The following is a 27,556-nucleotide window of genomic DNA, read 5'->3' as shown; positions in this document are numbered from 1 at the left end:
CAAGTGGGAGATTAGAAGTATTTATGAAGCATCCTACTCATTCTCTCAGTTGGAGTATGAGTTTGTGTTTGAGAATGAATGATGTCATGATTTTATGGCAGCCTGTGCCACAAAATGGTGCACATGATGGCACTTTGTAGTTTCCTTGGAAATCATGAAATGCTTTGTAGTTTCCAGATGCTAATGCTAAGACTTCACAACACAGATAATAATATCAAATGATATAGTAGGGAAACATAATAGGCACTAAAGGATTTAGGGTATGTAGTATATAGCACAAAACTGCATATAATTGTTGCCACTTTGCAACAACACCATAAATAATAATGTAACTGTACTGTAAGCACTGAGATGGAATACCTCAGCATACCTCTGTGACATTTCCCTGTCAATCACCCATCCAATCCCATCTATCTTCAGGGTAATACAGTGGTTATACAATACAGTTTAAATCCATGACTACCTCAGTATTGACACTGTGCTATTGCTCATGTGGAGTGATAGAGAAATGTATTAATCTGCATATTTTCTCACACATTGTAAGGGCATTCAAAGTTTCATTCAAAATTCAAGAAAAAGTTGATTTCTTGCTATTGAAAAGGTGCATTTTACATGTAATGTTACCAACACTGTTCATTTCAGGTGACAATGCAAGATTTTCTACAAAAATTATTCCATCTCTCTCAAACTGATATCTTTTTATGAGTTCAATGTTATCCAGCGTTTGCAGAACATACCAACTTTCCTGAGATGTGCAAGCCAATCTCTGCCTGAATGCCATCTTCTGGCAGCTCTTAGTGAGTTAGCACAGCTCACCAGCTCTCCTAAATCCAGGTGAAAGTAGGAGTAGATTGCTAAATTAGGAAAATTGAAAAAATGCTTTTACTCCTATTACTAGAAGGAGGACAAAATTTGTGTTACTCTGAAGTTTTTGTGCCAGTTAGGGCTATTTTCCTACTCTGAGATCATTGATAAATATGGGCACAGATCTTAATTACAATAAGTGAAACAGGTTTACACTTTTTTCTACATTTAGAACATTTTTTTTCTGTTTACTCACTTCTGTTAATAGTACACACTGACATGTTTTATGTTTGCACAGCTCTGACAACATCAATATGGTGCCTAATCATTTTTAGTTTGCTTGGGCAAAGGACGACTATACAACTGTTTTTTGTTTTTTTCTTCTTCAAATTAAAGCAGAAGAAAAACACTTTTTAGGTTATTTTTAATGTTTTTTTAAAACCCTTTTTAACCATTTTATTGGAGTTTTCTGTTACCTTTTGTTAGGTGAGCATGTCTGGTTTGGTCTTTAAGTTCCTTTGACACTGATTTGTTTGATTTCATTTTTTTCTGTTTTAGCTTGCATTGTGTTTTTTGTCTAGTCACAGGGGACAGTATTTATCAGATAGGTATGCACAGATAAAATATGTGCAAAGCAAGCTCTTTATAAGACTATATAAAAGTGTCAAGGTTTGAAAATTTACACCATGAGCTGACTTTATTCTACATCTACTCATGTTACCTTTTGGGCAAACCACAGCAACACATTTTTCTGTGGCAACTGAGTCCTGAAAACTTAAGATGGTCTCTTTGCCCTTTTATATCCTGTCATATTTAATTGTAAATCTCCTTAGCATGCTTTAACTGTTTACATTATGATAACACCAAACTGAATGAAATGAGGGAGATGGGAGCTGAGTTGAACCATTTAATTGTTTCAGTTTTTTTTATCTGATAATCACTTTGAAACTCAGTTGTCCTGTGTCCTCTTGCTTTGAAACTATCTTTTGATTTTATCACCTTTTAAAAGAATATGAAAACCATCTTCAAGTTTAAGCAGAAATATTTAGATTACACTAGCCTACTCGCCTCCTAATTCCCGCACTCTGCTTTCCAAAAGGTTTTCTGTAATCTGCTTAATACCCTAGCCTCTTTTTCTTCTTTTAGTAGACTTGAAAGAGAAGTGACTACTTGCAACCACTTCCAACTAGTTGATTAATACAGGTTAGGCAATCTGTAAGCCTACATTGGTGAAGAAATTTTTAGAAAAGAAATAAAAAAAGATTTTTAAAGCAGAAAATTTTAAGCCATGACAACATCATTAATAGCTTTAGCATTTTAAACTAAGCTGCATGGCCTGCATTCGTTATGCATGAATATAGTACCTTATATTCATTTTTTAATGCTGGGAGATTTTAAACGTAACATTACTTAGCTTTAAGCAGAGGTCTGGAAGTAGTGGGAAAACCAAGGAGAGGGAAACAAGTAAAAGCTGTAGGTAAAACTTAATAGGCTTCAAATTGCTGGAAGACAACTGAATTTATAATAAGACACTGAAAGAATATTCCCACCTCTAGTTTAAAAAATATACGGTAATTGGATTATTTAAATAAACAAATGCAATTCACTCAGGTTTTTAATCTTATGGTAATGCCTGTGTGTTTTGATTTAAATTAAAAACCCCAGCAGTGTGCTCAGCCATTCTAATAACAGCATTAAAACTATGCATAAAATACATTTTAGCACATTTATTTGTAAAAGGTTGCCTTTTTGTTGAAATATGCATTCCACTTAAAATACCATTGCTTCCATTTAAAATAATAGCAAGCATTCCACAACATATGTCCAGGTGTATTTTATATAGCCCTTAAGAATGAAGAGCATCTTATTATTCCCAATGTTTAGTGCTGTATATCCTCTAAGAGTACCAAAAATCACAGAAAGGAATGCAGCTTTCAGGTTTATAGGATGGGCCCTCCCCTTGGTCTAATGATGCATTGCTTTCATACTGCTGGATCTGTCTTACTCTTCTAGGCTTTGTATATGTGACAGCTCTGAAAAGTCGACCACAGACCATCTGATAAAATGGAACAGTGGCATTTTCAGAAGTGGAACTTGTGCACATTCAGCTCTACTGGGAGCCCAGTGTTACAGTCTATCTGCATTACAAAAGACAACATATACTGTAAGTTATGGGTTGTTTTGAATTATTCATTTTTGACTGTATATAGTCAAGCTTTTTTTATTTTTTTTTTTTTACAAACTCTGCATTTTGCAGCACATAATAACACCAAGTAATAGGCACATGGAAACTTTCTGGAAGATCGGGGTATTTGAAATGATATTTTAGAATTGCTGAACTTTTTAAATGGGTCATATTACCTTATATAATTAAATACAAATAAGCAGATGCTGTTAGAAGATAGCAATGCAGATCTGCTTTGTCAACAAGGTACTAAATTGCAGACTGACAAGAATGTGAATCTTTCTAAAAAAAGGTAATGGAAGGCATTATCCTATTCTTAATTAATAATACAAAAGGCATCCACATCAAGCAACCAAAAGCTAAATTTTATGCTTATCCCAAATACATAATGATTTTGCAATCTATTGTTTGTTTTTTAACATGAGGCACCTTATAGCTTCCTTTTGCTGAAAATGCTTCATCAACTCTAAAAAGCACATGCATTTAATGAATTCTGAATTTTAAAGTTTAAAAAAGTTAAAGTTAAAAATTTAATACTCAAAACATTTTTTTTCATTATTGTATATTTCACTTGCACAATATACCCACACGCAAACTATACAAACAAAAAAATACTGCAAAGCTTAAAACTTGACCATTATTTAAAAACACTACTGCTAAAACTGATACCAAAAGTGCCTCTGACATTCCTGCAACATAACCAAAGACTTGCAAGTTACGTAATCTGGCAACTATAATTGGCCTGAATATGTTATACATGTGAGTGTGCAGGTGAGGGGATTGCTTGTACATAGAAAACTTCTTTGCTGTTAATACTAAAACCAAAACATATATTTTTTTTGTATCTGTTACTTACTCTATGTTTGTAATAAGAGTTGAGAAAACTTTTAAATTCATGTTTTATGGACAATGACAACAAAGTTCCTGACACAATAGGCTTCTATTGGGGGACCTATGCTGAACACACAGCAAACACTATCAATATCTCCATTTACTCTTGTCACCCAAATGTACTTTGGTTAAAATATTGTTAAATAAAGCACTACCTGAAAATCCTCTTGTGAAATGGCTTTAAAATTAAAGACCCACCTTGTCCCTCATTAACTGGTTGTTAAACTACAAGGCTGTATTTCTAGGCTTTTTAATGGCAGTTTGTGAAATTGAATCATTGACTTGACCATGTGTTCACTGTGGAACTTTGGCAATGTACAAATGATGCTTAATTTATACCTAATAATGTTTTCTTTCGCTTTCTTTTTTAACTGTTCGGCTCATCCAGGCCACGCTCTGTAATGAATGAGTGGTATAGATAGATAGATAGATAGATAGATAGATAGATAGATAGATAGATAGATAGATAGATAGATAGATAGATAGATAGATAGATAGATAGATAGATAGATAGATACTTTATTAATCCCAATGGGAAATTCACACAACCTCGTCGCTCAGTATTTCATGTGCAAGTTGCTGCACTATGTGTCTAGCAAAAATGAAAAAAGGGGGCTCTCATAATGCATCATTTGTTAATGATAAGATTGCTTTTTTTTAAATCTTTACTGTGATTATCACTTTAATAGGGAATTTTACAGTTATTAGGTTATTTGATATGGTGATTTTGGAAAAAGTTTTGACATCCATGTTGTAACTAAATTCCAGCGGCGGCTTATCCCAGAAGCAGCCTGGTTTTTACAATGGTACCTGCTGTTATAAAAGCATGGTCTGGTGCACTTTTTCCCAGTAAGCTGCACAAACTTTTGCTCACTTGACTTGCCTTGGACAGCACTGAGTAGTCGTTTTGATTGTTCACACAGCGAAAGATACTAAGACAGAGACAGACAAGCAGTAATTAGTGGTTTTATCCAATTCCGTATAGCCATGCTCCATAGTAACTGAAAAACACATTAGCTGGGACCACAACTGAAACCTAGGTTATACAGCTGACTTCATACCTTTTACATTTATTTTGTATACATTACCTTCCTAACACAGATTTACGACAATATCCTTTTCAATCATGTGGTTTGTATGGAAATACATTATTTAAGATATTTCTCTATGATTTTTTGTAGTTGAATTATAAAATTTATTTAGATAAAATCAAGGCAAATAATGTTTGGTTAAATTAGTATACAAGTGAGATATACTTTTGAGATAGTGGAGTACAAGTGATATAGTGTACTTTTGAAACAGAGAAGAGGGAGTGATGTGGGTGTCAGTTAGTTTCCTTGTGCTGGGCACTATGCAGAAAACAGTTGTGGACATGTCACACTCGCGCACACACCCAATTTGGTATTGCTAATTAACATAACATAAATTAATTTAAAAGGTTTTATTTTTTAAAGTATCCTCATTACTTATGTACTGTATATGTAAAATGCTAATGCACTGCTGTCTATCATGGAAACCACTAGGGCTAGAACCTTTGTCCTGGTCTTATTCGAAATTTATGATGTGATACGCACTGGTGAAACAAAAAATGTGAATGTTGACAACATCTCTGAAGTTACTGGGTTTGAGTCTGTCTTAGGCAGACTACACCAGTGGCTGTCATGGCAGAAAGGAAAAGAGCAACATTTGCCAAGTATGACCTGCATTGCTGGGGTCACTTATTGAAGGAAGAAAAACGGCAGCACCATCTGCTGAATGTTAAGTACAGGATATAAAATGCACATGTGACAAAGACAGACACATGCCTGCACAAACTGACTTGTGCTCCTGTCCTCACACCATGGTGATCATTATGAATGCACAAATACAGTGCTACTGACTTCAAGAACACTGACAGAGAAATACATGGCAACAAACAAGGAGAATGTCAAATACTCACAACTTCTATCCATATGTAAACATTGCTTTTACATTCTTACATAAATGTTTGTTTAATCAGCACTGTTTACAAATGTTAGATCGACAATATGCTCACTGTGGGATAGCATTTTTTGTATACTGAAAATAAAAGAATATGTGGCCAAAATGGAAACTTTAGCTTGCTTTGTATGATTCACCTTTATTTGAGGACGGAAGATTTGGGCATTTCCTACTAGGGTGTATTTGCATTTCAGGGATATGTTAGCTAATTATAATAAGAATATTATGAGTACTGTCACTGGTTATATATAGTATAACACTTATCCCTGTGTGCTAGCAGCAAAGCACTGCATGGATAATTTACATGCATAATCAGCAACGTACTAGAGCTATAATCCAAAGCAAGCCTTGAGAACGAAAAAAACATGTGACCCTGTAAAATAATAATATTGAAAAATGTATTACTGTTTGCATGGGTTTCTATCTCTCTATTATAAAAGAAAATCTTGAGACAAGACTTTTTCCAAGAGATTTTTTCAAGTCCCGTGAGATAAGACTTTTGCCAAGTCCCGCCCTCCTCTCAACCATTTACAACCTTTATCAACAGAAGAAATGAGTACACGGGCAATCCTAGCAACGAGAAACGATGAAGTCAAATGAATTATTGCGAAAATTGTCGATAGGTTACACGGCAATGACATATAAAATTTTAACATGCAACAAGAAAGGTAAAGTAGTACATCTTCCACGGATAACAGACACCAAAGGAGATCTTGATATGCCATCTGTGTTAAAATGTTTACAGTTTCCCATTACAATAGCTTTTGCTGTGACAATTAACAAATCACAGGGACAAACATTCGAAAAAGTCGGTTTATTTATGAGAGAGAAAGAATATTCACTCATGGGCAGTTATATGTTGTATTGTTACGATATAAGTCCAAATACGGAATCAAAATTCAATGCGTTATTGATGAAAAGTTAATTCAAAAAATTGTTTTTACTGAAGTTTTACAGTAATAGTGTAAGTTTAAAAAGTATTTGCGTGTTAATTTCAGAGACAAACAGCAAAAACGTATAACGCAACAAATACCTCAAACACAACATGAAACATAATTTCTTTCAATTTATTACAGTTTACTGTTTTTTACTATGGTTAATTACTTGCTGTAATGTAAAATAGTTAATTCTATTATGCATATGTAACAATTCCCATGAAAATAACAATCTGTTGTGGCGGGCGGCTGGTGGCTGTGCTCAGCTGGGACGCCAAGAAGGACAAGAGAGGGACTACACCTCCCCCGGACCACGAAAGGGCAGCCGCCCTGGTTTGTGTGGGGGCCACGGGAATTGAGCATGGAAGCTCAACCCTATAGGGGCCCGTGGCCACCGCCATGGGGTGCCCAGACGACTGTGAAGCCCTGGACGTCAGCACTTATGCCACACCTGGAGGTGCTGGCGGAACTATTACCAGGGACACCCCCGGAGTTCTTCCGGGTGCTCATGCGGCACTTCCGCCACACCAGGAAGTGCCGCAGGAAGCTCATCAGGAGGCACCTGGAGCACGTCCAGGTGGAGATAAAAGGGGCCGCCTCCCTCCAGTCATTAGCTGGAGTCGGGAGGAAGAGGACAGAGCTCGGAGGAGAGGAGTGGAGGTGGTGAAGGAAGGCATTGGAAGGCCCGGACTTATGGGTGATTGGTGTTGGGGCACTGTGTGCTGTCTGGGACTTGGCAAGTGTAAATACTGTAAATAGACATGTGTGTTGGACTTATTGGTGTCTGTCTGTCTGTGTCCAGGCTGAATGACCACACTGTTTAAATTGTAGATCCATTTCCCCAAATGCAAGCGGCAGATCTGTGAAGTGGCTGGCGCATAGTGCCCGCCCGAGAGTTGGCGAGCAAAACAAGCAGGGGGCAAAGCCCATAGTCTTCTTTATGGAAGAAAAATGTCCAAAGCATCTCCACAGAGATCAGAGATGAAAAAGATATTCCATTCCATCCATGGTGCGGTGCCTTCTAACAAAGGAAAAAGTCAAGCCTCACATTGCCGCTTCGTCCCATAGTTAATGTGTAATATGTTCACTCATCACTAATAAAATGGAATAAAAGTGCCCAGAATCATTTCAATTCATTTTAAAATGGTGATTTTTAGGGTGAATTATTATTTTATTTATTTTGTGAATAATTTCACTTTACAAACCAGTTTTCACAACTTTCATAGCATACTAGGCAGGACTCCTGACCAATGAATGAGAAAGAAGTAGGTAAATCATGACATGATTTTCCAGAAGTTGTTTATTTCACAATATATTAGCCAAAATATTTAGATTGTTTTTATAGACACTGATATTGTCTGCTGTCTGTTCCCATTGAAGCCTATTGTGCCAGAGAGTTTATCTCCATTCTCCACAAAAGCACAACATACAAAAAGTTTGTTAATTAATATTAAAATTAATACAAACACCCACCACATGACGAAACAGCTCGGGATCCCGGTTGGCAACCCCTCAGGCAGAAACACGGTCCAAACCCAACCCCCAGAGATGACCCTCTATCTTCTGCAGCTAGGTGTTACGTAGGTGTCCCCTTGGCATTGTCTAGCTGCTCAGGTACTCAGCAATGAGGATCCTGCAAGCCAGATCGCCCTCGGGAAATCGTGCCACATGACCGTAGTGTTGTAACTGCCGCTCCCTCACAATGCAGGTAATGTGCCAGCAGTACCCAAGGATTTTCCAAAGAGACACAGTACCAAAGGAGTCCAGTCTTTGTCTCTGGTCACTGAATAGCGTCCATGTTTCACAACCACATAGCAAAACAGGAAGCACCAGGACTCTAAAGACTTGGACCTTCATTCTTTTGCAAAGATATCAGGAGTGCCACACACCCCTTTCCAGCAACATAATGACCCATCATGCTCTCCTAGTCTATCTACTGACTTCATAAGAAGAGTCACCAGACACATGAATACTGCTGCCAAGGTAAGTAAACCTCTCGGCAAGGTCGACATCCTCTCTGCAGACAGACATACTGCTGATGGCTACGTCCAAGTGGTCAAAGGCCTGGATCTTGGTTTTCATCCAGTAAACTCGTAAGCCCAGACACTCAGACTCCTCGCTCAGTCTCTTGAGAGTCCCAGTTAGAGCCTCCATTGTCTCTGTGAAGACAAGTCAGCAAAGTCAAGATCAGTGAATCTTTCTTCACCAAAAGATGTCCCATAGCCACTGGACCCAACGACCCTGCCCATCTCCCAGTCCATGCAAGCACTGAACAGAGTAGGAGCAAGAACACACCTCTGACGAACCCCAGAAATAACTGGGGAAAAAATAGCATTCACAGTACCAGTGTACAGGCTGGCAATGATATCCAACAACTTGGGGAGGGGGGCAGGGGATCACAAGTGTCAGGAAGTGTTGATCAACTGAGTGGAACACTACAAAAAATCAACGAGGGCTGCAAAGAAACTCTGCCGATATTCATGTTTGCAATGCATGAGAACCCTCAGTGCCAGGATGTAGTTGATGTTAGACTTCTTAGGAGTAAAACCAAACTGCTCTGGTTACTGGTAGTTGAGAAAGTGATCATGCATCCTATTGAGGATGACCCTAGCAAGGACCTAACCTGGCATCAAGAGCAGTATTATCCCCCTGTAGTTGCTGCAATCTTGGTGATCACCTTTCCCTTTCAAGATAGGGACTACATCTTGAGAGTCAGTTGAGATAATGCCTTTCTCCCAAACAGAAGCAAAGATTGCTTACAATGCATGGAGGACAGACTTACCACCATCCTGGAGAAGTTCACCCCAGATACCATAAAACTCTTCAACCTTCCCTACCCTCAGCCCGTTCACCACATGTGCAATCTCAGTGAGACTGGGTGGTTCACAGCTAACTGGAGGGTTAGTCTCAAGAACTGTGGACCCAGAGATGTCCAATGTTTCAGCAAGAGGATCAGCTTTAAACATCTGCTCAAAGTAACCTGCCCAGTGGGTCACAATTGCAGCATCATCTGTAAGAACTGTTCCTTCACCTGCCACACTGCAGCTCTCGGAGGAACAGATTCGGATGTGCGTAATGCTTTGATTCCTCTGTAAGCAGGACATGGGTCACTAGACCATAGATGCTGTGTCACCTGCTAATAGATTCCTCTAAAAAATACCTCCTTATCTGCCCTCAGAGCCCTCGCAGCAATCCTTCTCAGTCTGATACCTCAGCACCACACCAATTCTGATCCCCAAAAGGCCTGACCTCATTGGCTCTCCGATTTGTTTTGACTCTTCCGGGGATGTGGTTCCCAAGGGCTTTCCCCAATTCCTTTCAAAATGCATGCAGCCTTCCTGTGGGCGGCTGCAGCAGAGCTACTCCCACGGAGAGCAAACAGGAGTCCTGTCTGCCGTTTCGGAGCTGCGTGAAGTTCTATTATGGTGGCTGGAATACCAGTCCTGCCACCAACCCCCATGTTTTCCCTGCAAGTTGGAGGACCATTTGCAGGGAAGATGCAGTTTAATGTCATACCCAGGACAAACACCACAAGGGTAAGTAAAAGATAAAAAAAAAGTTAGCATTACTTTAAGAATTCCTTATGTCTTTTCACCTTCCCTTTCTCATTGTTGTGAGCTTGTGGCACCTAAGAAATACAGATCTGCACTGTTCAACTTCTCTTTTTTCCAAAATGAGGAAAACCAGTATTTCAGAGAAGATGCACATAACATGTTTTATTTACTTTTACTATGCTAATAAGTGTTTGAAATATATAGACTTCTACCAACAAACAGTAGAACTGCAAACTGTATTTGATGAAATGACACCTTGATTCTCTATAGAGATGAGACAAGTAGTGCAAGATTTGGCAACATTGCTAATATAATACTGTAAATAGTGTAATGCATATTTTGTTCTTGTATTAAAAATGCAGAGGAATGCCAAAAAATCAAAGACAAAATGGTACACGAGAAAGAAATGAAAAAGCGCTTGTAATGTCTTGATCCTTACCAATGTAATTACTTTACCAACACTGTGCATGTTGGTTTCTTCATATTTCCTCAAAAGCCAGCTTGTTATGCCATCAGACCATAGGGTTAAAGCTTAGCATGAAAAAAAGGAAGAGCATGGATTTATTGTCATATACATCTATATTAGATTTTGTGTGCTAGTTCCAAAAAAATCTGAAATGTAACTGAAAACTGAAGTAATGGTCTATTTATGCCAAAATGGGACTTTAAGCTATTCAGGATAACTCTAAAATGACTGCTGAATTGAAGGAAACAAATTTACTTCCAAAATCCAATATTTTATTAAACAAAGAATTTAAAAGAAATTATTGTTTAATCCAGTTGGAATTTGACCTTTATTCATAATTACTGTTTAGCACACTGGGTTCATATACTGTATGGAAATAAATCTAACTAAACTTAATCTAACTCTAATTTGTCTACATTAATCTACATTCTTAAATTTTACAGTTTATGAAAGGATGCTATTAATTGTTATTTAATCATGCCTTCATAACACATTAAGGTTGCTAGATGAAATTAAAATACTCACTCAAATGAACATTTTAAATCAAACAGGTATTTTCCAAATGAGCAACTAAATAAAATTATTCACTTGCAAAGGCAAACTAAAAATAAATGGTGGTTATATTCTCAGAAGTGATGGCATTGTTTTTCCCTTCAACTGACCTTTGATACAATTTCTTTATTCTCAAAGGAAGCATCTAACAACCTCCCTAACTTCCAAAAAAGCAGAATTGGAAGACTTATAAAAAGAAAAGGAAAATTTTTCAAAGTCATACACACATTTCTAACACCATATAGCTTTAAAATTAGCTGCAACTAACTTACATATGTATTATATAAAACAAAACAATTATTATTATATGTATTAAAGTTATTTTGTATCACAATTTCAAAAGCAGGGGGAAACTAACAAGTATGAAAAAGTTCAATTTCTGATAATTCAGAATTTGCTTTTTATCAAATTGTGTGACATATGATGGAACGTATTATAAATGTTAGCTTAAAATGTAACATGTAACTTACAGAAGTAATATTCACCTTTACTTGAGCATCTAGATCTCTAGAATTAACAGGATCTTAACTGGTTATAGAAAGATCAAATGTGATAGAACTGACATGACTGACACACTACACTGGCAAGTACTATTTTGTAAAGACAAAGTAAAAATAAAAATCAGTCTTGCACTAATTTGCAGATTAGTTTTTTATATTAGTATTAGACTATGTGACAACATTATTTATATAACCTCATTCATCCATTTATCAGTTTATCTGATGTGCTTAATCCTGTTTAGGGATGATTCACTTAAATATTGGACTGAACTAGAAATTCAGATGCCCCCGCGACCCGACCTCGGATAAGCGGGAGACAATGGATGGATGGATGGATGGATATGTGCCATGTTAAGTTATTGGCAAGAAAACAAACATTACAAAGGTAGCATAATGCTTATTCATAAACTAAGTAAATATGGCAAATGTTTCCTCTGATTATTTATTTATTTATTTATAATGATGAACTTGTGTTTATAATAGATGAGATGGTACTTTCCTTTTAAGACTGATTTCTTCGATCCCACTATGCTACACAAACTTTCTCCATAATGTATCGATTGATTGCTGCAAACTGCCCAGTCAGTGTTGCCAGGACCATGTTTTTCCTGCCTAGTTGGTCTTTTTTTGATTGGTTTTCATGGGGGGAAAAATGGACTTTCACATGTTCAGTGTTTTGGGGCTTCCACTGAAAAATAAAGCAGCTTTTTGGACTGTTTGCAAAAAAAAAAAAAAAAAATTACTACAACTGTGCTAAGCTCAGTTCTCATAACAATTATGCATTTTGTGGCTGAAGCAGGGCAGTGCAGTTGCGGGTTAAAGTAAGTAGAAATAAATGCAAAATCAAATTAAAGGCCTTTAAATAATCAGACATCTTAAGGGGATGGTCAACTGACAAAGAAGGGAAACAATAAGGTATGAAAAAAGGGAAAATGACTTATTAGGGTCAGTGCTGGTTAGCAAGTGGGCTATTCAAAAAGATCACTGCAAAAAAAGTTGCTGGAAAATTTTCAGTTTTAATTGAAAAATAAAAATGGCAACACGTTGATATACTTAGAATCTTAAAGACTTTTAGTACTTTATAATTTTTCATTAATAGCTGACTTTTGTATGACAGTCGGAAGTGCAGCAAAGGAAAGCAGTAGCCAATATGTTTTGTTTATACGCTCATAAAGTAAATTGTTGTCCCATGTACAGAGTCCAGTGAAATTCTTACTTGCTTATAGTAAACAAAGAATGGAGCAGTTGGTACCCCTGTTGCTTTGTCACAAAAAGATTAGGGTTCCAACATGGAATTTATATGTTCTCCCTAAGTTTGCATGGTTTTCCTCCCACAGTTCAAATATGTGCAAATTAGTCGAATTGGCATTGTTCAAATTGACTCTAGTATGTGTGTGTGTGTGTTTTCACACTGAGATGAACTGGTGCCATGTTCAGGTATTGTTCCTGTCTTGCACCCTGTGATTGCTGGGATAAGATCCAGCTACCCCGCAACCCTGTTTTTGATAAGTGGGTTAAGAAGACGCATTGTGCTAAAAACATGGAACACATTTCCATTTTATGAATAGAAATGTACTGTAAAGCTTCAGCCTCATTTTAAGTGAGAAATCTGCACCACACCCCCTTTTCAAAATAGTACTCTAATATCAAACATCTCTGTATTTGAATATTATATACTGATACAAATGGCAAACTCTACTTTCCACTATATTTAGGCTATTTTTAAGGATATTTTAGACTATAATTCCAACTGATATCTGGCCACCATGGGCACCCTGAAAAAAACACAGCTAAGATTAGTATAGCAGTTTGTGCAGCTTAAAGTATACCTACCAGTGAACCACACCAGACCCAGACAGTCTCAACTTCAATGACCTGTACACTTTGTGACTGACTTATGGCCAATATGACATACATGAAGCCACAAGTCGGTACATGACTATATTACATTTGCTGTTGTTTTCAGTTGTTAATACAAGAGTTGTTCTGGAGTCATGCAGTTTATAACTGGTGGGTGATGTAGTAGTCATAAAGATCCCCATTTCATTAGTACTTAATTTTCTGTATTCCTCTTATAATTACTATTCACTTCTGGATCAGCTGTGTAGTATGCTTATAACAAAATGTCTCAGAAAATATTCAATTTACCAATAATTTAACAATATTAAACACATATTGTAATAAAAAAAATGTAATTTAGTATCTTTAAAATGAAGACACTATAAGTTTCAATCTTGAAGCTGAAATCTATTTGTCCAACTCAATTCAATCCTTGTAATATAAGAACACAATAGCTTAAGATTCATCCTCGGATGCACTGGGACACATCATCAGTGATGCCTCCTGAGCTCATCAGGTGTTTTGGGTCTTGCAGCATCAGATACTATCCCTCTGGTGACCAAGTCAAGGATAATCAGGCCCCAGCAACAATACCCATAATTCAGACCTCCTGATCCAAAGCCACCTGGAAGCCCTCTCTGTAACCTCCATGGTGGACATTATGTCTCTCTCCTTTTTGCAGCTCCTGTGATGCCAAGCAGGGTGTAGACCTTGCATAATCAACAGCCAGCAAAAATTCTACACCTCACCTCAATGGGCTCACAACAAGCATTTCATCCACTTCTCTGTCCCTACTCTACCAGCTCATGGAACTTGGACCATTTTCATTCATTAGCCTCTTCACTAGCTGTTATCCAGCTTCATGTGGGAAATTTTCTAAGACAATGGGCCTCAGTTACATTGTCAGAGAAATACTATGTGACTAACTAAATACTTTTCTGTATGTATTATTGTTATTTTCTTTATACCAGTGCCATAAAAATAGCAAAAAAAAAACAAATTTTAAAACAGTACAGTACTAACATTTCGAGATTTTCAGTACCGGCAGTAAACTTAAGCTTTCCTCTCAACTCACCCCCAATCCCTAACCCCCCCACCCACCTCATATTCGACACTCGCAATTACAATAGTGGAAAAATGTCCATTTCATAGACTTCACAAAAGGATACTACTTGACGCAATCGAAACCTCACAGGTGAACTGGTGCACCCATCCCATATTGCTTTGATGCAATAAGGTCTTCATGGAGGAACCTATTGTTTCAATATTCTCAGGATTTCACAACTATCAAAAGGGAAGCTGTGTGCAGTGTGATGCACCGGGGAGGCAAGCAATTCTGTAGTAAACCAGAGACAATGAAGTAAGATGGACAGGTTTTGGAATTATCTGTTATTTTCTTCAGATCTGTTTTGGTACTGCTACTGAGGTCCGAAAGCTGGTATCAATAAAAAATGTTAGTATTGATCCAAAACTAGTATAGTATATGCAATTGTACATGATTAAAACATATGTGCTGTATATCAATTATTGGTTATTTTACTGACTGATTTTGGCTTTTGTTGATGGTCACTGCAAAACACAATTTTATAGTAAACTTGTTATTTTTAATCGAAACAGGGAATTAGCAGGAATAATGTGAATTTTGAGTATATATTCTTATAATTAGATGATTAAGTTTCTATTTTTGCCAAACCCATAGCAAGACAATGAAGTGAATCATCATCATTACTGAATCATTTTTTTTTTTAATTTACGAACAGCAATAGTGTTTACAATGCACATATTTAGGAAACTTATGCAACGAATGGAACATTTTTAATTTTTGGTTGTTTTGTCTACTAATGTTTTTTAGAGGGTTCCTAAATATTTTTTGGGGTGCAGGTGGGAATGTATATTAGAATGAGTATGGGTGAGACTTTGAAAAAAAAAAAAAAAAAATTGCCGGTACAATGAGTGCAAAAAGGGGTAAATGTTGGTACTATGTTTGGTTTCCTCTCTGTAAATGATTTGTAGTGATTTTTTCATATGTACAGGAAAAAGACATGGCAGTCTCAAATGTAGACAACCAAAGTAAGAACTTTATTTGAAGGAGTGAGATTCAAAACCCGAGAGAAATAAGGACTGAAGAGAAGAGAACAGGTCAAAAGAAATAATGTCGTCAACTATATATATTATGTGTCTAGCCCTTCTCTCTTGAGGTAATGCATACTTATTAACTGAATTTTACTAGTATTTATACTTTTTCTTCTAGTGAAGCAACACCTACCATCATTGACAACCTCTGCAACTGGCACACAGTTGAGTTATAATGTGGTTGCTAGGCATACAGTGTAACAAAAGGCGCTATATGGCTGCCTGACCCGACACAGATTCATATGGAGGCATGTTAAAATAAATAAACTTTTATTTTTCTTCACCTGTGGGGCACGCCTTCCCTGTAATCCCCACAGGCACAACACAGTCCCAAGTGTAAATAAAGCACACAAAGCAAAGCACACTCTTAATCTTCCTCCACCACTCCTCTCAGGCAATCTCGTCCTCCTTCTCCTCCCAATTCTGGCTCCCGGAGTGGTGGCTGCTGGCCCCTTTTATAGTTCACCCGGAAATACTCCAGGTGCTTGATTGCCGAGTTCTGGCTGCACTTCTGGGTGTGGTGAAAACACTGCCCATAAGGACTCAGGAGTTCCAGCTGCAGAACCCCCTGGCGGCACATGCGGGACCCAACATGACTGCACCCAACTCCAATTCCCATGGAGCCCTGCAGGAAACTGAGGCACTGCTCCAACCCAGGGGGGCGGCCATCTAGCATCCAGGGGGAGGTATTGCACAGTCCATGGCTGCTCCCCCTGAGCATATAACAAAGGGGCGTCGTGGCTGGTCATGGCCGCCACAACAGTATCTTACTTGAGCTTTAGCTAGTTTTCACCCATTTCACATTTCATTTTCTACGCAGCACATTACCTAGCCCAGCCCCATTTATCTCTGGGATTACAGCCACAGGATGTTTAGTGGCATACTTGTTCTGGCACTGTTCATTTGCATGAACTACAAGCTTCTTTTTTCAGAGCGATCACTTTCCAAGGACTGAGCCAAAAAAATTATGTGCTGCCTAAGAATAGCCCACTTGCTATTGCTTAGTGTTTGTATTAGAAGGAGGGTTCATAACTAAATATTGATATATTTGAAATGTCCTTTCTTAGCAGATAGCTACTGCCCTAGTGAGTGACTCATTTTTGTATTATATATAGAGAAAGAGACTTAGGAAAGTGACCATGGAAATTCTGTTTCACTCAGCCATTTCTTCTTTGCACTCTACTTTGATAAACAATATTCTACATAGCCCACAGAGGAGAGCACGACTAAATAATGGTACGGTGAATTACTTCCTGGTTTTGTATAAATCTTGCACTTTCAACTTGTCCCAATATGAAGAAAAAACAACTAAACTTTAATAAGCTAACACCTTATTTTTTGTTACTTACAGCTTATACAGCATTGCCTTAAAGAACAACTATACCAGCATATTTTCTTTGAAAATACAATGATTTTAAACCATGCCTGCATTATACAAAGAAATTAAAGTCACAGGTGTTTTTGCAAGCCAAAAGCTCTGGATATCGTAAATGCAAACAAGCTCAATTTACATCAAATACTGTATTTTAATGTGCCATCTGGGTAGTGCTTTTATTTTCAATTATATAATGGTGTTACTTCATTCCAAATAAATGTGTCATAACAACATTGCAGATCATTTGCTAATTAGTAAAGTGGTATTTAAGTAGGTGGAAAACACATATTTGTTTGTAAATAAATGTTAATTTTACAAAGACAGCTTTTTTAATACTATTTTGATAAACTTGCACATGCCAGGATGGAATCCTTCATGCAAAAACCTCCTCAAAATACATCTAAGAAATAGACAAGATAAGGAAGGCCAATGTCTTAAATAAAAATAATATACAGTAGGGCTAAAAATAGGCCTGCATTTCTCTGTATCACAGTATCACAGTATCTCATAGCCTAAATCAGAAGTATTCACATACAGTACTTGCTCATGAACAAAGAGAGTGGGTTCCAATTTTGACACACCTGATCTTGCATTCCTATTTTCTTGCTCATTTCCACCACAAGGCTTATAGTGCTTCCCAGCAATTGATATCTTAATTGCAAATATTAGTGTTGTTAAGCTAGATCTGTAAAAGCACGATGCTACATTAAACAAAAATATATTCAAATTTCTGCTTATCTAGGGAAAACCTTGCTGTAAAGCCATTGCTATAAAATAACTGATGACAGTTCCATCATATACTATACCATACCATACCAATACAGCAAGAACATTAACAGCAGATATGATCTAGAGGGATAATAAACAAATTACCAATTACAGAAACCAGTATCCAATTAGAAATGCAAATACAACACAAGCAAATAATCATTATGTTTCTTTATTAATTATTACTGTTGAGATTTGGACTCTGCCTTGTTACAACGTAAAATGGAAATGATTCATTGCTGGTCAACCTCTATCACTTTTTAGGTTTAAAAAAACTTCTTGATCACTTTTTAAATTGAAAGAACTATCACATCTCATTGTGAGTTACACTGAGTTCAGGTATTGTGTCATTTTGGGTATTGCAGAGAACCAGCTTAAACCTATTTCAGATTCTACTTATTGCTTGATGAGCCACATCTGAAAAGATCAGACAGACAAGAAAGGGATCTGAATACTTATGTGAATAAGATATACTAAAAGGGCAAGTATTTTACAGTTATGGCTTAAATGTTCAATAAAAGCCTTGAAATGCAGTCTGAATTCATCCACGTTATCTGCTAAGATCGGGTTACATCATCCTGTTAATGCCTATTTTTTAAACTCTGCAAAAGAAATAATTCACTTTGTTGTGAACAATCTAAAGATGAGTCGTTCTAAACTTAGGTGTCTTCAATAACAACTTTGGATCTAACTACATGTTCCTTTTTTGGACACAGCAAGCTGGACCTGCTATATTCAAATGTTACTGCCTTAAAATTTAAACTCATGGTACATATGGACAGGTCTCACCATCTTACTGCCATCTACATGGCTGTTATTGACAGCAACAGCTATTCACTATCCAAAACATACATAAGTTCCTATGTGTGTTTTGGGGGCTGTTGTTTGTTTATTATAATATTTATGGGTCTGAATCACAATCTGATTATTTGGGTGGTCACTGATGTTTGCTGACTGGCCGACCAACCACAAGCGTTACCTGGTAGGTGACCACCCAAACAATCAGCGATTCAGACCTATACATTAGATACAATACTCTGATCTACAATCTGTCAAGTAAGTGAACCAGCCACTGTGGCGCAAGGTCTGAGGCTTCACCTCAGGCATCAACCTCCAAGGTTCAATCCTTGCAAGGGGCAGCAAAGGTGCATACACCTGATGAGTCCCAATTAGGGTGAAATACTCTTTGTATTATTTAACAAGTACTCTATAATATATATAATATTTTCTTCTCTTAAGCTTCTGTAAAGTTTTAATTTCCAAATAAAGTATATCTGATCTAATGTAAAATACTTTGCTATTGTGCTAATATACTCTGATTTCTGATCAATAATCTGTTATATGACAATGATGTTTTTTTCCCCTTCTCTCCTAAATTCAGGCAACAGGCCACATTCTCATGGTGTGAAATAAGGTAACAGTCAGAGATGGATTCAACCTTTTATCATTATCATCATCATCATCATCATCATTTTGTCTTCACTTATACTGGCTATGGTTGAGGTAGGAGTACTCTACCAGACCTCCCTCAGTAACTTCTTCCTACACCATTGTATCCTGGTTCTACCTCTGGATTTTTTTTCAAATGGGTTGTACCATGCACATCTCATACAAGAGGTGCCAAAGATTCATTTTGAATACATGCCCACACAACAACAACATTTATTTCTATAGCATATTATTATACAAAGAGTATCTGAGGTTCAATTATTAGACATAGTCCCTGTTCCAGTACAATGAAATAGATTACTGGTGTCCACCAACAAGTTCTAGTGTTGCCTCCATGAGAAGCACCTATATATTTAAAGTGTTTTTGATAGCTAGAGGGTTGTAGCACTAATGAGAGCACTATTTGTAGCCCATTATTTTCTTCATAACATACTGTACACGATAGGCTTATGAGAAAAAACAAAAAACAAACATAAAAAAAATGTTAAGGCCATTCTCTTATTCTGGACATACTTTGCCAAAATCTAGAGTTCCTAAGATTCTTAGACTAGGAGTTATTACATACAGTAATTTAGAAAGTACGGAAGTGTTAATGGAACTCTAGTATTATTTCTTCTCAGACTGGAAAATGACATGAAGAAGCTATAGAAACCTATTACATTTCACATTATGTAGAGCAGCTCTAGCAGCACATAAACACTTCTAGGTATGCTATATAGATGTTTATTTACTATACAATAATCCCTCGCTATATCGCGCTTCGCCTTTCGCGGCTTCACTCCATCGCGGATTTTATATGTAAGCATATTTAAATATATATCGTGGATTTTTCGCTGCTTCGCGGATTTCTGCGGACAATGGGTCTTTTAATTTCTGGTACATGCTTCCTCAGTTGGTTTGCCCAGTTGATTTCATACAAGGGACACTATTGGCAGATGGCTGAGAAGCTACCCAGCTTACTTTTCTCTTTCTCTTGCGCTGACTTTCTCTGATCCTGACGTAGGGGGATTGAGCAGGGGGGCTGTTCGCACACCTAGACGATATGGACGCTCGTCTAAAAATGCTGAAAGATTAAGTTGCTCTCTTTTGTGCAGCTGCTTCCTGAAACGACATGCTGCACAGTGCTCCGCATACTTAAAAGCTCGAAGGGCACGTATTGATTTTTGATTGAAAAACAAACTCTGTCTCTCTCTCTCTCTCTCTCTTTGTCTGCTCCTGACGGAGGGGGTGTGAGCTGCCGCCTTCAACAGCTTTGTGCCACGGTGCTTCGCATACTTAAAAGCCAAACAGCCCTATTGATTTGTTTGCTTTTCTCTCTATCTCTGTGACAGTCACTGCTCCTGACACGCACTCCTTTGAAGAGGAAGATATGTTTGCATTCATTTAATTGTGAGACGGAACTGTCATCTCTGTCTTGTCATGGAGCACAGTTTAAACTTTTGAAAAAGAGACAAATGTTTGTTTGCAGTGTTTGAATAACGTTCCTGTCTCTCTACAACCTCCTGTGTTTCTGCGCAAATCTGTGACCCAAGCATGACAATATAAAAATAACCATATAAACATATGGTTTCTACTTCGCGGATTTTCTTATTTCGCGGGTGGCTCTGGAACGCAACCCCCGCAATGGAGGAGGGATTACTGTATAGAATAAAGTGCTCCAGAAGAACTACCAACTGTTAAACAAGACTGTGGTCTGGTGGTACAAGGCTTTATAGGGGAGAATCAATTCATCAGAAACCAAGAACATGAACCCTTGGGTTTAGTATTGATTGCCACTGTCTTCTGCTGCAGTAATGCCTATTAAATGGAGGACATGCACATGTCCACACCTTCAGTCATTCCTACAATCTAATCTAGTCAGCAATTATGCATGGTTTTGGAATAAGTGAAAATATGTGAAGAATTATGGAAAAAACACTCATGGAAAAATATGCATCCTCCATTGGTCCGGATACTGCATCCAAGTCCTTTGAGTTTTGACACAGCTTTGGAAACTGTTGAGCTATCCTATTAAAAACCCACTGTTCTTTACTCACCTCTGGCTTTATTTTAGGTCAAACAGTTTGTTATTCAAATTTCTAAAGGCATTATAGTAATAAAATAAAAACATTTTAAGTGATGTTTTATCTATCCATCCATCCATTGTCCAACCTTCTATATCCTAATAGAGGATGTTTTATGTTATTTTAAAATCACATTAATTATATACATGGATATGTAGTATGAGCGCAAAGCTATTAATACTTCTGACAATGATATATAGTTTAAAACATGACTACTTGATCTCCAGAAAGTCTACAGCCATCAAAATTATCATTGCCCATTTGCTTTTCCAATTAGGGTCATGGTCCTCTATAAAAATTACAAGCTGTATGTCCATTTTTAAAAAGAAACAAACAACTCATGCTGTTGGACCTTCAGTTTTTAAAATGTATTTTAATATTTTAAAACTTTTTAATGTATAACGAAAAACGTTTTTTGTAAATCCAATGGTAATTGTAACATAACTAATATAAAGTATGTTCTGTTTATTGTTAACATGAATTTTACATTGACATTTAGCTGAATAAAGCACACACAGAACACGTATTATATTCAGATCGGTCTAATGTCAAAACATCTTTCACATTAAGCATTTAGAGGCCTTTACAGAAACCAAGGTCTCTCTTGTCCTTTTACATGATCAAAATCATTTTTCCTTATTCGCTAGAAAGCTATTTCTACAACAGTGAAGTTTCACAGCACCGAATTTACCACATATATTATAGCAGTTGGCGGCACGTGGCGCAGTGGTAGCGCTGCTGCCTCGCAGTAAGGAGACCCGGGTTCGCTTCCCGGGTCCTCCCTGCGTGGAGTTTGCATGTTCTCCCTGTGTCTGCGTGGGTTTCCTCCGGGCGCTCCGGTTTCCTCCCACAGTCCAAAGACATGCAGGTTAGGTGGATTGGCGATTCTAAATTGGCCCTAGTGTGTGCTTGGTGTTTGTGTGTGTCCTGCGGTGGGTTGGCACCCTGCCCAGGATTGGTTCCTGCCGTGTGCCCTGTGTTGGCTGGGATTGGCTCCAGCAGACCCCTGTGTTCGGATTCAGCAGGTTGGATAATGGATGGATGGAGTAGTAGTATAACACACTTTTTTTATGCTACTTAATAGGTAGCCAAAGAATGGATTTTTTTATAATATTAGGCACTTCAAAGGGAAACAGGACAACAGTATAAGAGAAACATATCCTTATAGTATGTTATGCAATGCCTGTTGGCTGTCTAAGGACCAGAAGGTGCAATCAATGCAAAAACATCCATTCTAGAGACTAATCAGGACTTTACATATTAGTTCCTTAGTATGTGCAGTCAAAGGTCTTTTTAAAGACATTTTTGGTGTCCTCTTTCATACCTTTACTTTAGTGTTTGGTCCTCTGCCTGTCAACATCTCTCTGTTGCCACATCTAGATGCTCATAAAAAAGGCAAATGCTATTGATGTGAGGCTGATATTTACAGGCATACGCAGCTATTTAAGTCAAGAATTGAATAACTGTAAGTTTCATTTAAGAAAGGCTACAGTTAAATATATACAGGAAGGACATTTACCAGGAAAGCATAAGGAATATTATTTGAAAAATGCTAAAAATAAAAGCTATACAGTCACTGTCCCATCTGCATTGCTTGGATACTGAAAATATGACAGCAGTTATTCCTTTTAACGTTTCTATGTGTACCACCTTTCTTGTGTAAAATATATGCTACTTTAAAAAGCTGGCTTTATAAAGTCTTTGTTCTGATTAGCTAATACCTTTTGATAAAACTGTTGTTTTCCTTTACATTATAATTATTTATTTATCTGTAGGAGTATTCTGATTATTCTGTTCAAAACTGTATGGTTTCTTAGTTTTAGGTCCTGTCTATGACCTATGATTCCAAATTAAACATAATCTCAGCACAGAAATCTACCTATTTACAAGATCCTGATGACAAAAGAGGAAGTATGAGCAAGACGTTTATAATCTTTTTATTCCATCTAGCTCATTTAGTTAAATCTTGACAGCTCATTTAAAACGAAAAAACCTGAAGCCAAATGGTCCAAGTGGTTGTATTTGCACAGCTTTCAAACCAACTGACAGCATTTCGTAATGAATATACCATACAAAGAACTAAGAGAGCTCTGTCAGCAGTTTTCACATAAAGCCTTAGCTGCTCATGAGTTCTTTCTTCAGGGTGTAACCAGGCACCAAAACATCCATTACACATTTAGGACAATGAAATAGTCTAAATAAAACAAACCCATATTCCAGAGAAATCAGTCAAAATATACCCTAACAACAAGCCAACAAGCCGGAGATCTAAAAGAACCAGAAAATAAATCAGGCATTTCAACATGCAACATTAACTGAACAGAAAGTATTACAGAAGGAGGTGAAACATAAAATCAAAAGGGCAAAGGTGAAGTATCATGCCAAAGTTGCCAAAGTTGAGAATGAACTGCAGACTGATAATCTGGGTTCATTGTGGAATGGCATGAAGATGATGGCTAGCATTTATATAAAAAGCAAAAATTGTGTTGAACTGGCAGGAGTTAAAACTGACTATTGGTTGGCTCAAAACATAAATGAGTTTTATTCAGGATTTGAGACACAGGTTTTTACTCTAGAAATTAGTGAGCAAAAGAACAAGCTGAGAACTGGAACCACAAGTCAACCCCTCTTTGATTAGAATGATGTCAAAAAGGTCTTTAACTAAACTAAAATCAAAAAAAGCTCAGGTCCAGACAGAGTAAGTGGGTAATCTGCCTCACTCCTTTGTAGAAGAGCAGCTCTCCCCAATATTACATTCCTTAGTTGAGATGTTTCTGGATTTACAGATAAAACTAGCTTATAGAAACAGGCAAATGCTATTCCTCTAACAAAAATTGCACATCCCAAAGCATTAAGACAGCTGGCTTTAACTTCTCATGTCATTAAATCATTTGATAAGTTAATTAAGAGACAATTACTTAACAAAGCCCAGGCCTACCTGGACCCTTACCAATTTGCATACAGAGCAAAGCAGGGGATAGAGAATACCACAGCGACACTTCTGAATATACTGAACACCTGGAAGGATTAAAGAACATGCAAGATTGCAGACTCCCCTGGCCTGCGCTACACGCCAGCCACTTTTCATCTCTGCCGCTCGCATTGTGAAGAGGGGGGCTGAATGCACGCCAAGGAGACACGGTCGCTCCTCCGAAACCCCCTCTTAAATGGTGATGCAATGGGAAACAAATTGTGTTTTTTTTTTTTACCTCCTCTTTGCTCGATCAGCTGCTGGATTGCTGCTGCTGCCGTGCCACGTGATCTGCATTTCGTGCGCCGTTTCAAACATTTAAAAGCCTGTGCAGCAGCTGTCCTACTCTTTATCTTTTATTTCCGGCCCCGGGCGTGGTTAAATCTTTTGGCACAAAGTCCTGTCTTGCGAGACGTGAGTTCTTGATATTTTTTTAGTTTATAGTTTAAAAACGGAATAAGAATCTGAAAATCTAACAGCATCACATTAAAGGTTGATAAATTCTGAAAAGAATGATACCAAACATATATATGTAGGTTTTAAAATAAAACAAATTTAAAGCGTGACAAAAACGTGACATTAAAACATAAAATCGTTGCACAAAATCGTTGCACTTTTAGGCTTAGGATTTTATATATGTATAGAGTAGATACAAATGACTGCAAGAGTTCACATAAGGAACAGATATATTCTGAAATCTGCAGATGACTCATTCATTTTGAGTGTTCTACAAAGAAAGGAGGCCTATTGTCGATGAGTTTGTACAATGGTGTGATTATTCCAAACAACAAAATATTTCCAAGACAAAAGATATCGTTGTAGATCTCAGGCAATCCCCTCCTACCACTCTCTCAATTTTAATTAAAGGAGAGGCAGTGGAGACAGTAGAGCAGTACAAATATCTGAGGACAATCATTGATAACATACTAAATTTTGATCTTACCACAACAAATTTGTAGGAAGAGGTAGGCATGTTTTTTCTTTCTTAGGAAACTCAACTGTTTTTAAGTGAACAAAACCATAATGACACTGTTTTAAAACTCCTTGATTGAATATATTGTTACATTTGCTTTTATATGTTGGTTTGGCAACCTCAGCATTAATATAATCTACCTTAACAACATTGTAAAAATCTGCAATAAAATTATTGGTTCACAGCAAATAAGTTAGAAAGAAGGCAGACTCATTTCTGTCATGCGGTAGCCATCTTCTTTTTCCAAAGTTTTAGTTGTTGTGATCAGGTTGCATATTTAGATTGTTGGATCTGTATAACAATGCCTTATATTTTAGTACTTGTCTGCTGGAAACAAATTTCATTCTGGGATAATAAAGACTATTTAACCCAACCTAACTTAACCTAACCTTACGTCTTTTAACACTAGAATTACCAGAGCTTACGAAAAAACTCGTATATACGGCCCACCTTAAATCGCTTCTTAAATCCGTTCACACCTCTCCGCCAGCATCCTTTGTCCTCTAAATGTGCTGATAAAAGACAAGCTGCCAGCAGCCGGCTATTCCATCCCCCCACCGACTTAGAACGTGAGCGAACTTTTCCCAGCTCACGCCTTGATTGTTTACCTGGGAGTGAAGTGCAGTTTTACAGTGGAAATGATAGATCGTTATTTGGAAGACACGCATGAAATGCGTGTTCCGTTTCTAAAGTAATCTGTGTAAACACATTGTTAAAACAGAAACTTTTTCATATTTTAGTAATAAATGTTACAAAATGTAATAGGCATAAACTATAGAATATATAAAGCCCGAGTTCCAAAGATCAAATAAACACTTTCACAAAAGCTTCAAGAATGATTCAACAGCTTCTGTGGCGTAGTGCGCTAAGATTTGCCTCTTAGTGCAGAGCAGCTTTTCCTTGCCTCACAGACCTGAGGTCGATTCCCCGCTGGGGATGAACTGTGTTGCTTTTTTTTTCTTTTCTTTTAAACCTCTAACATCACCCCTCCCCCGCGCCTGCGCTTATTCAGTGCAGCAGGGACAACACACATGTTGTTCTTTTTTTCTTTCAGTACACGTGGCTTCCCTGTTTATTTATATATCTAGTGACTTCTCTGCCTGTCTGTCTCTCTATTACGCAGTGCTCTGTCTGTCTGTGTGTTATGGATCTTAAAAATAAGTTATAAGGACAGTTGTTCCTGTTAATTGCAGTCTCAATTGTTAAAAAAATATTTTAAAAGGAGCATCCCACATGAAAATATAACGATCTCAGTAACTGACAGTGCATACCAATGTATAAATTTTATGTCCGTTTGAGGTTTAAAAGAAAAGAAAAAAAAAGCAACACTTCATCCCCAGCGGGGAATCGAACTCAGGTCTGTGAGGCAAAGAAAAGATGCTCTGCGCTAAGAGGCAAATCTTTGCACGCTACGCCACAGAAGCTGTTGAATCATTCTTGAAGCTTTTGTGAAAGTGTTTATTTGATCTTTGGAACTCGGGCTTTATATATTCTATAGTTTATGCCTACTACATTTTGTAACATTTATTACTAAAATATTAAAAAGTTTCTGTTTTAACAATGTGTTTGCACAGATTACTTTAGAAACGGAACACGCATTTCATGCGTGTCTTCCAAATAACGATCTATCATTTCCACTGTAAAACTGCACTTCACTCCCAGGTAAACAATCAAGGCGTGAGCTGGGAAAAGTTCGCTCACGTTCTAAGTTGGTGGGGGGATGGAATAGCCGGCTGCTGGCAGCTTGTCTTTTATCAGCACATTTAGAGGACAAAGGATGCTGGTGGAGAGGTGTGAACGGATTTAAGAAGCGATTTAAGGTGGGCCGGATATACGAGTTTTTTCGTAGGCTCTGGTAATTCTAGTGTTAAACAAATTATGGGCTGCTTCAAAATTTTGTTGTTCTTTTAGTTTGCCGTTACTTTCTTTTACAATGCAAACATACAGTAAATACATACACCCATGTAGACACTTTATATGAATACATGGTCAGTGTGGTTACACTGATTCCAGCATGACTACTGGTTGATTTGCCTTTGGCTGTATGTGTTTGCATGGGGTTTCTCAGGAGACTTTAGTTTTATCCTTAAATTTAGAAATATGCTAGGTGGTTGATTA

The 27,556-nt window shown here is 37.4% G+C and overlaps 1 protein-coding gene across 2 annotated transcripts in view; it reads right to left on the bottom strand.

Annotated features, from left to right (window-relative positions):
• The window catches only part of mdfic (MyoD family inhibitor domain containing), a 165,769-nt gene that overhangs the window by 25,316 nt on the left and 112,897 nt on the right, over positions 1-27,556 (bottom strand). The window lies entirely within an intron of this gene.

The sequence above is a fragment of the Erpetoichthys calabaricus genome, chromosome 1 (assembly GCF_900747795.2).
Source record: "Erpetoichthys calabaricus chromosome 1, fErpCal1.3, whole genome shotgun sequence".
NCBI classification, from domain to species: domain Eukaryota; kingdom Metazoa; phylum Chordata; class Cladistia; order Polypteriformes; family Polypteridae; genus Erpetoichthys; species Erpetoichthys calabaricus.
This window is presented reverse-complemented; position numbering and strand designations above follow the sequence as displayed.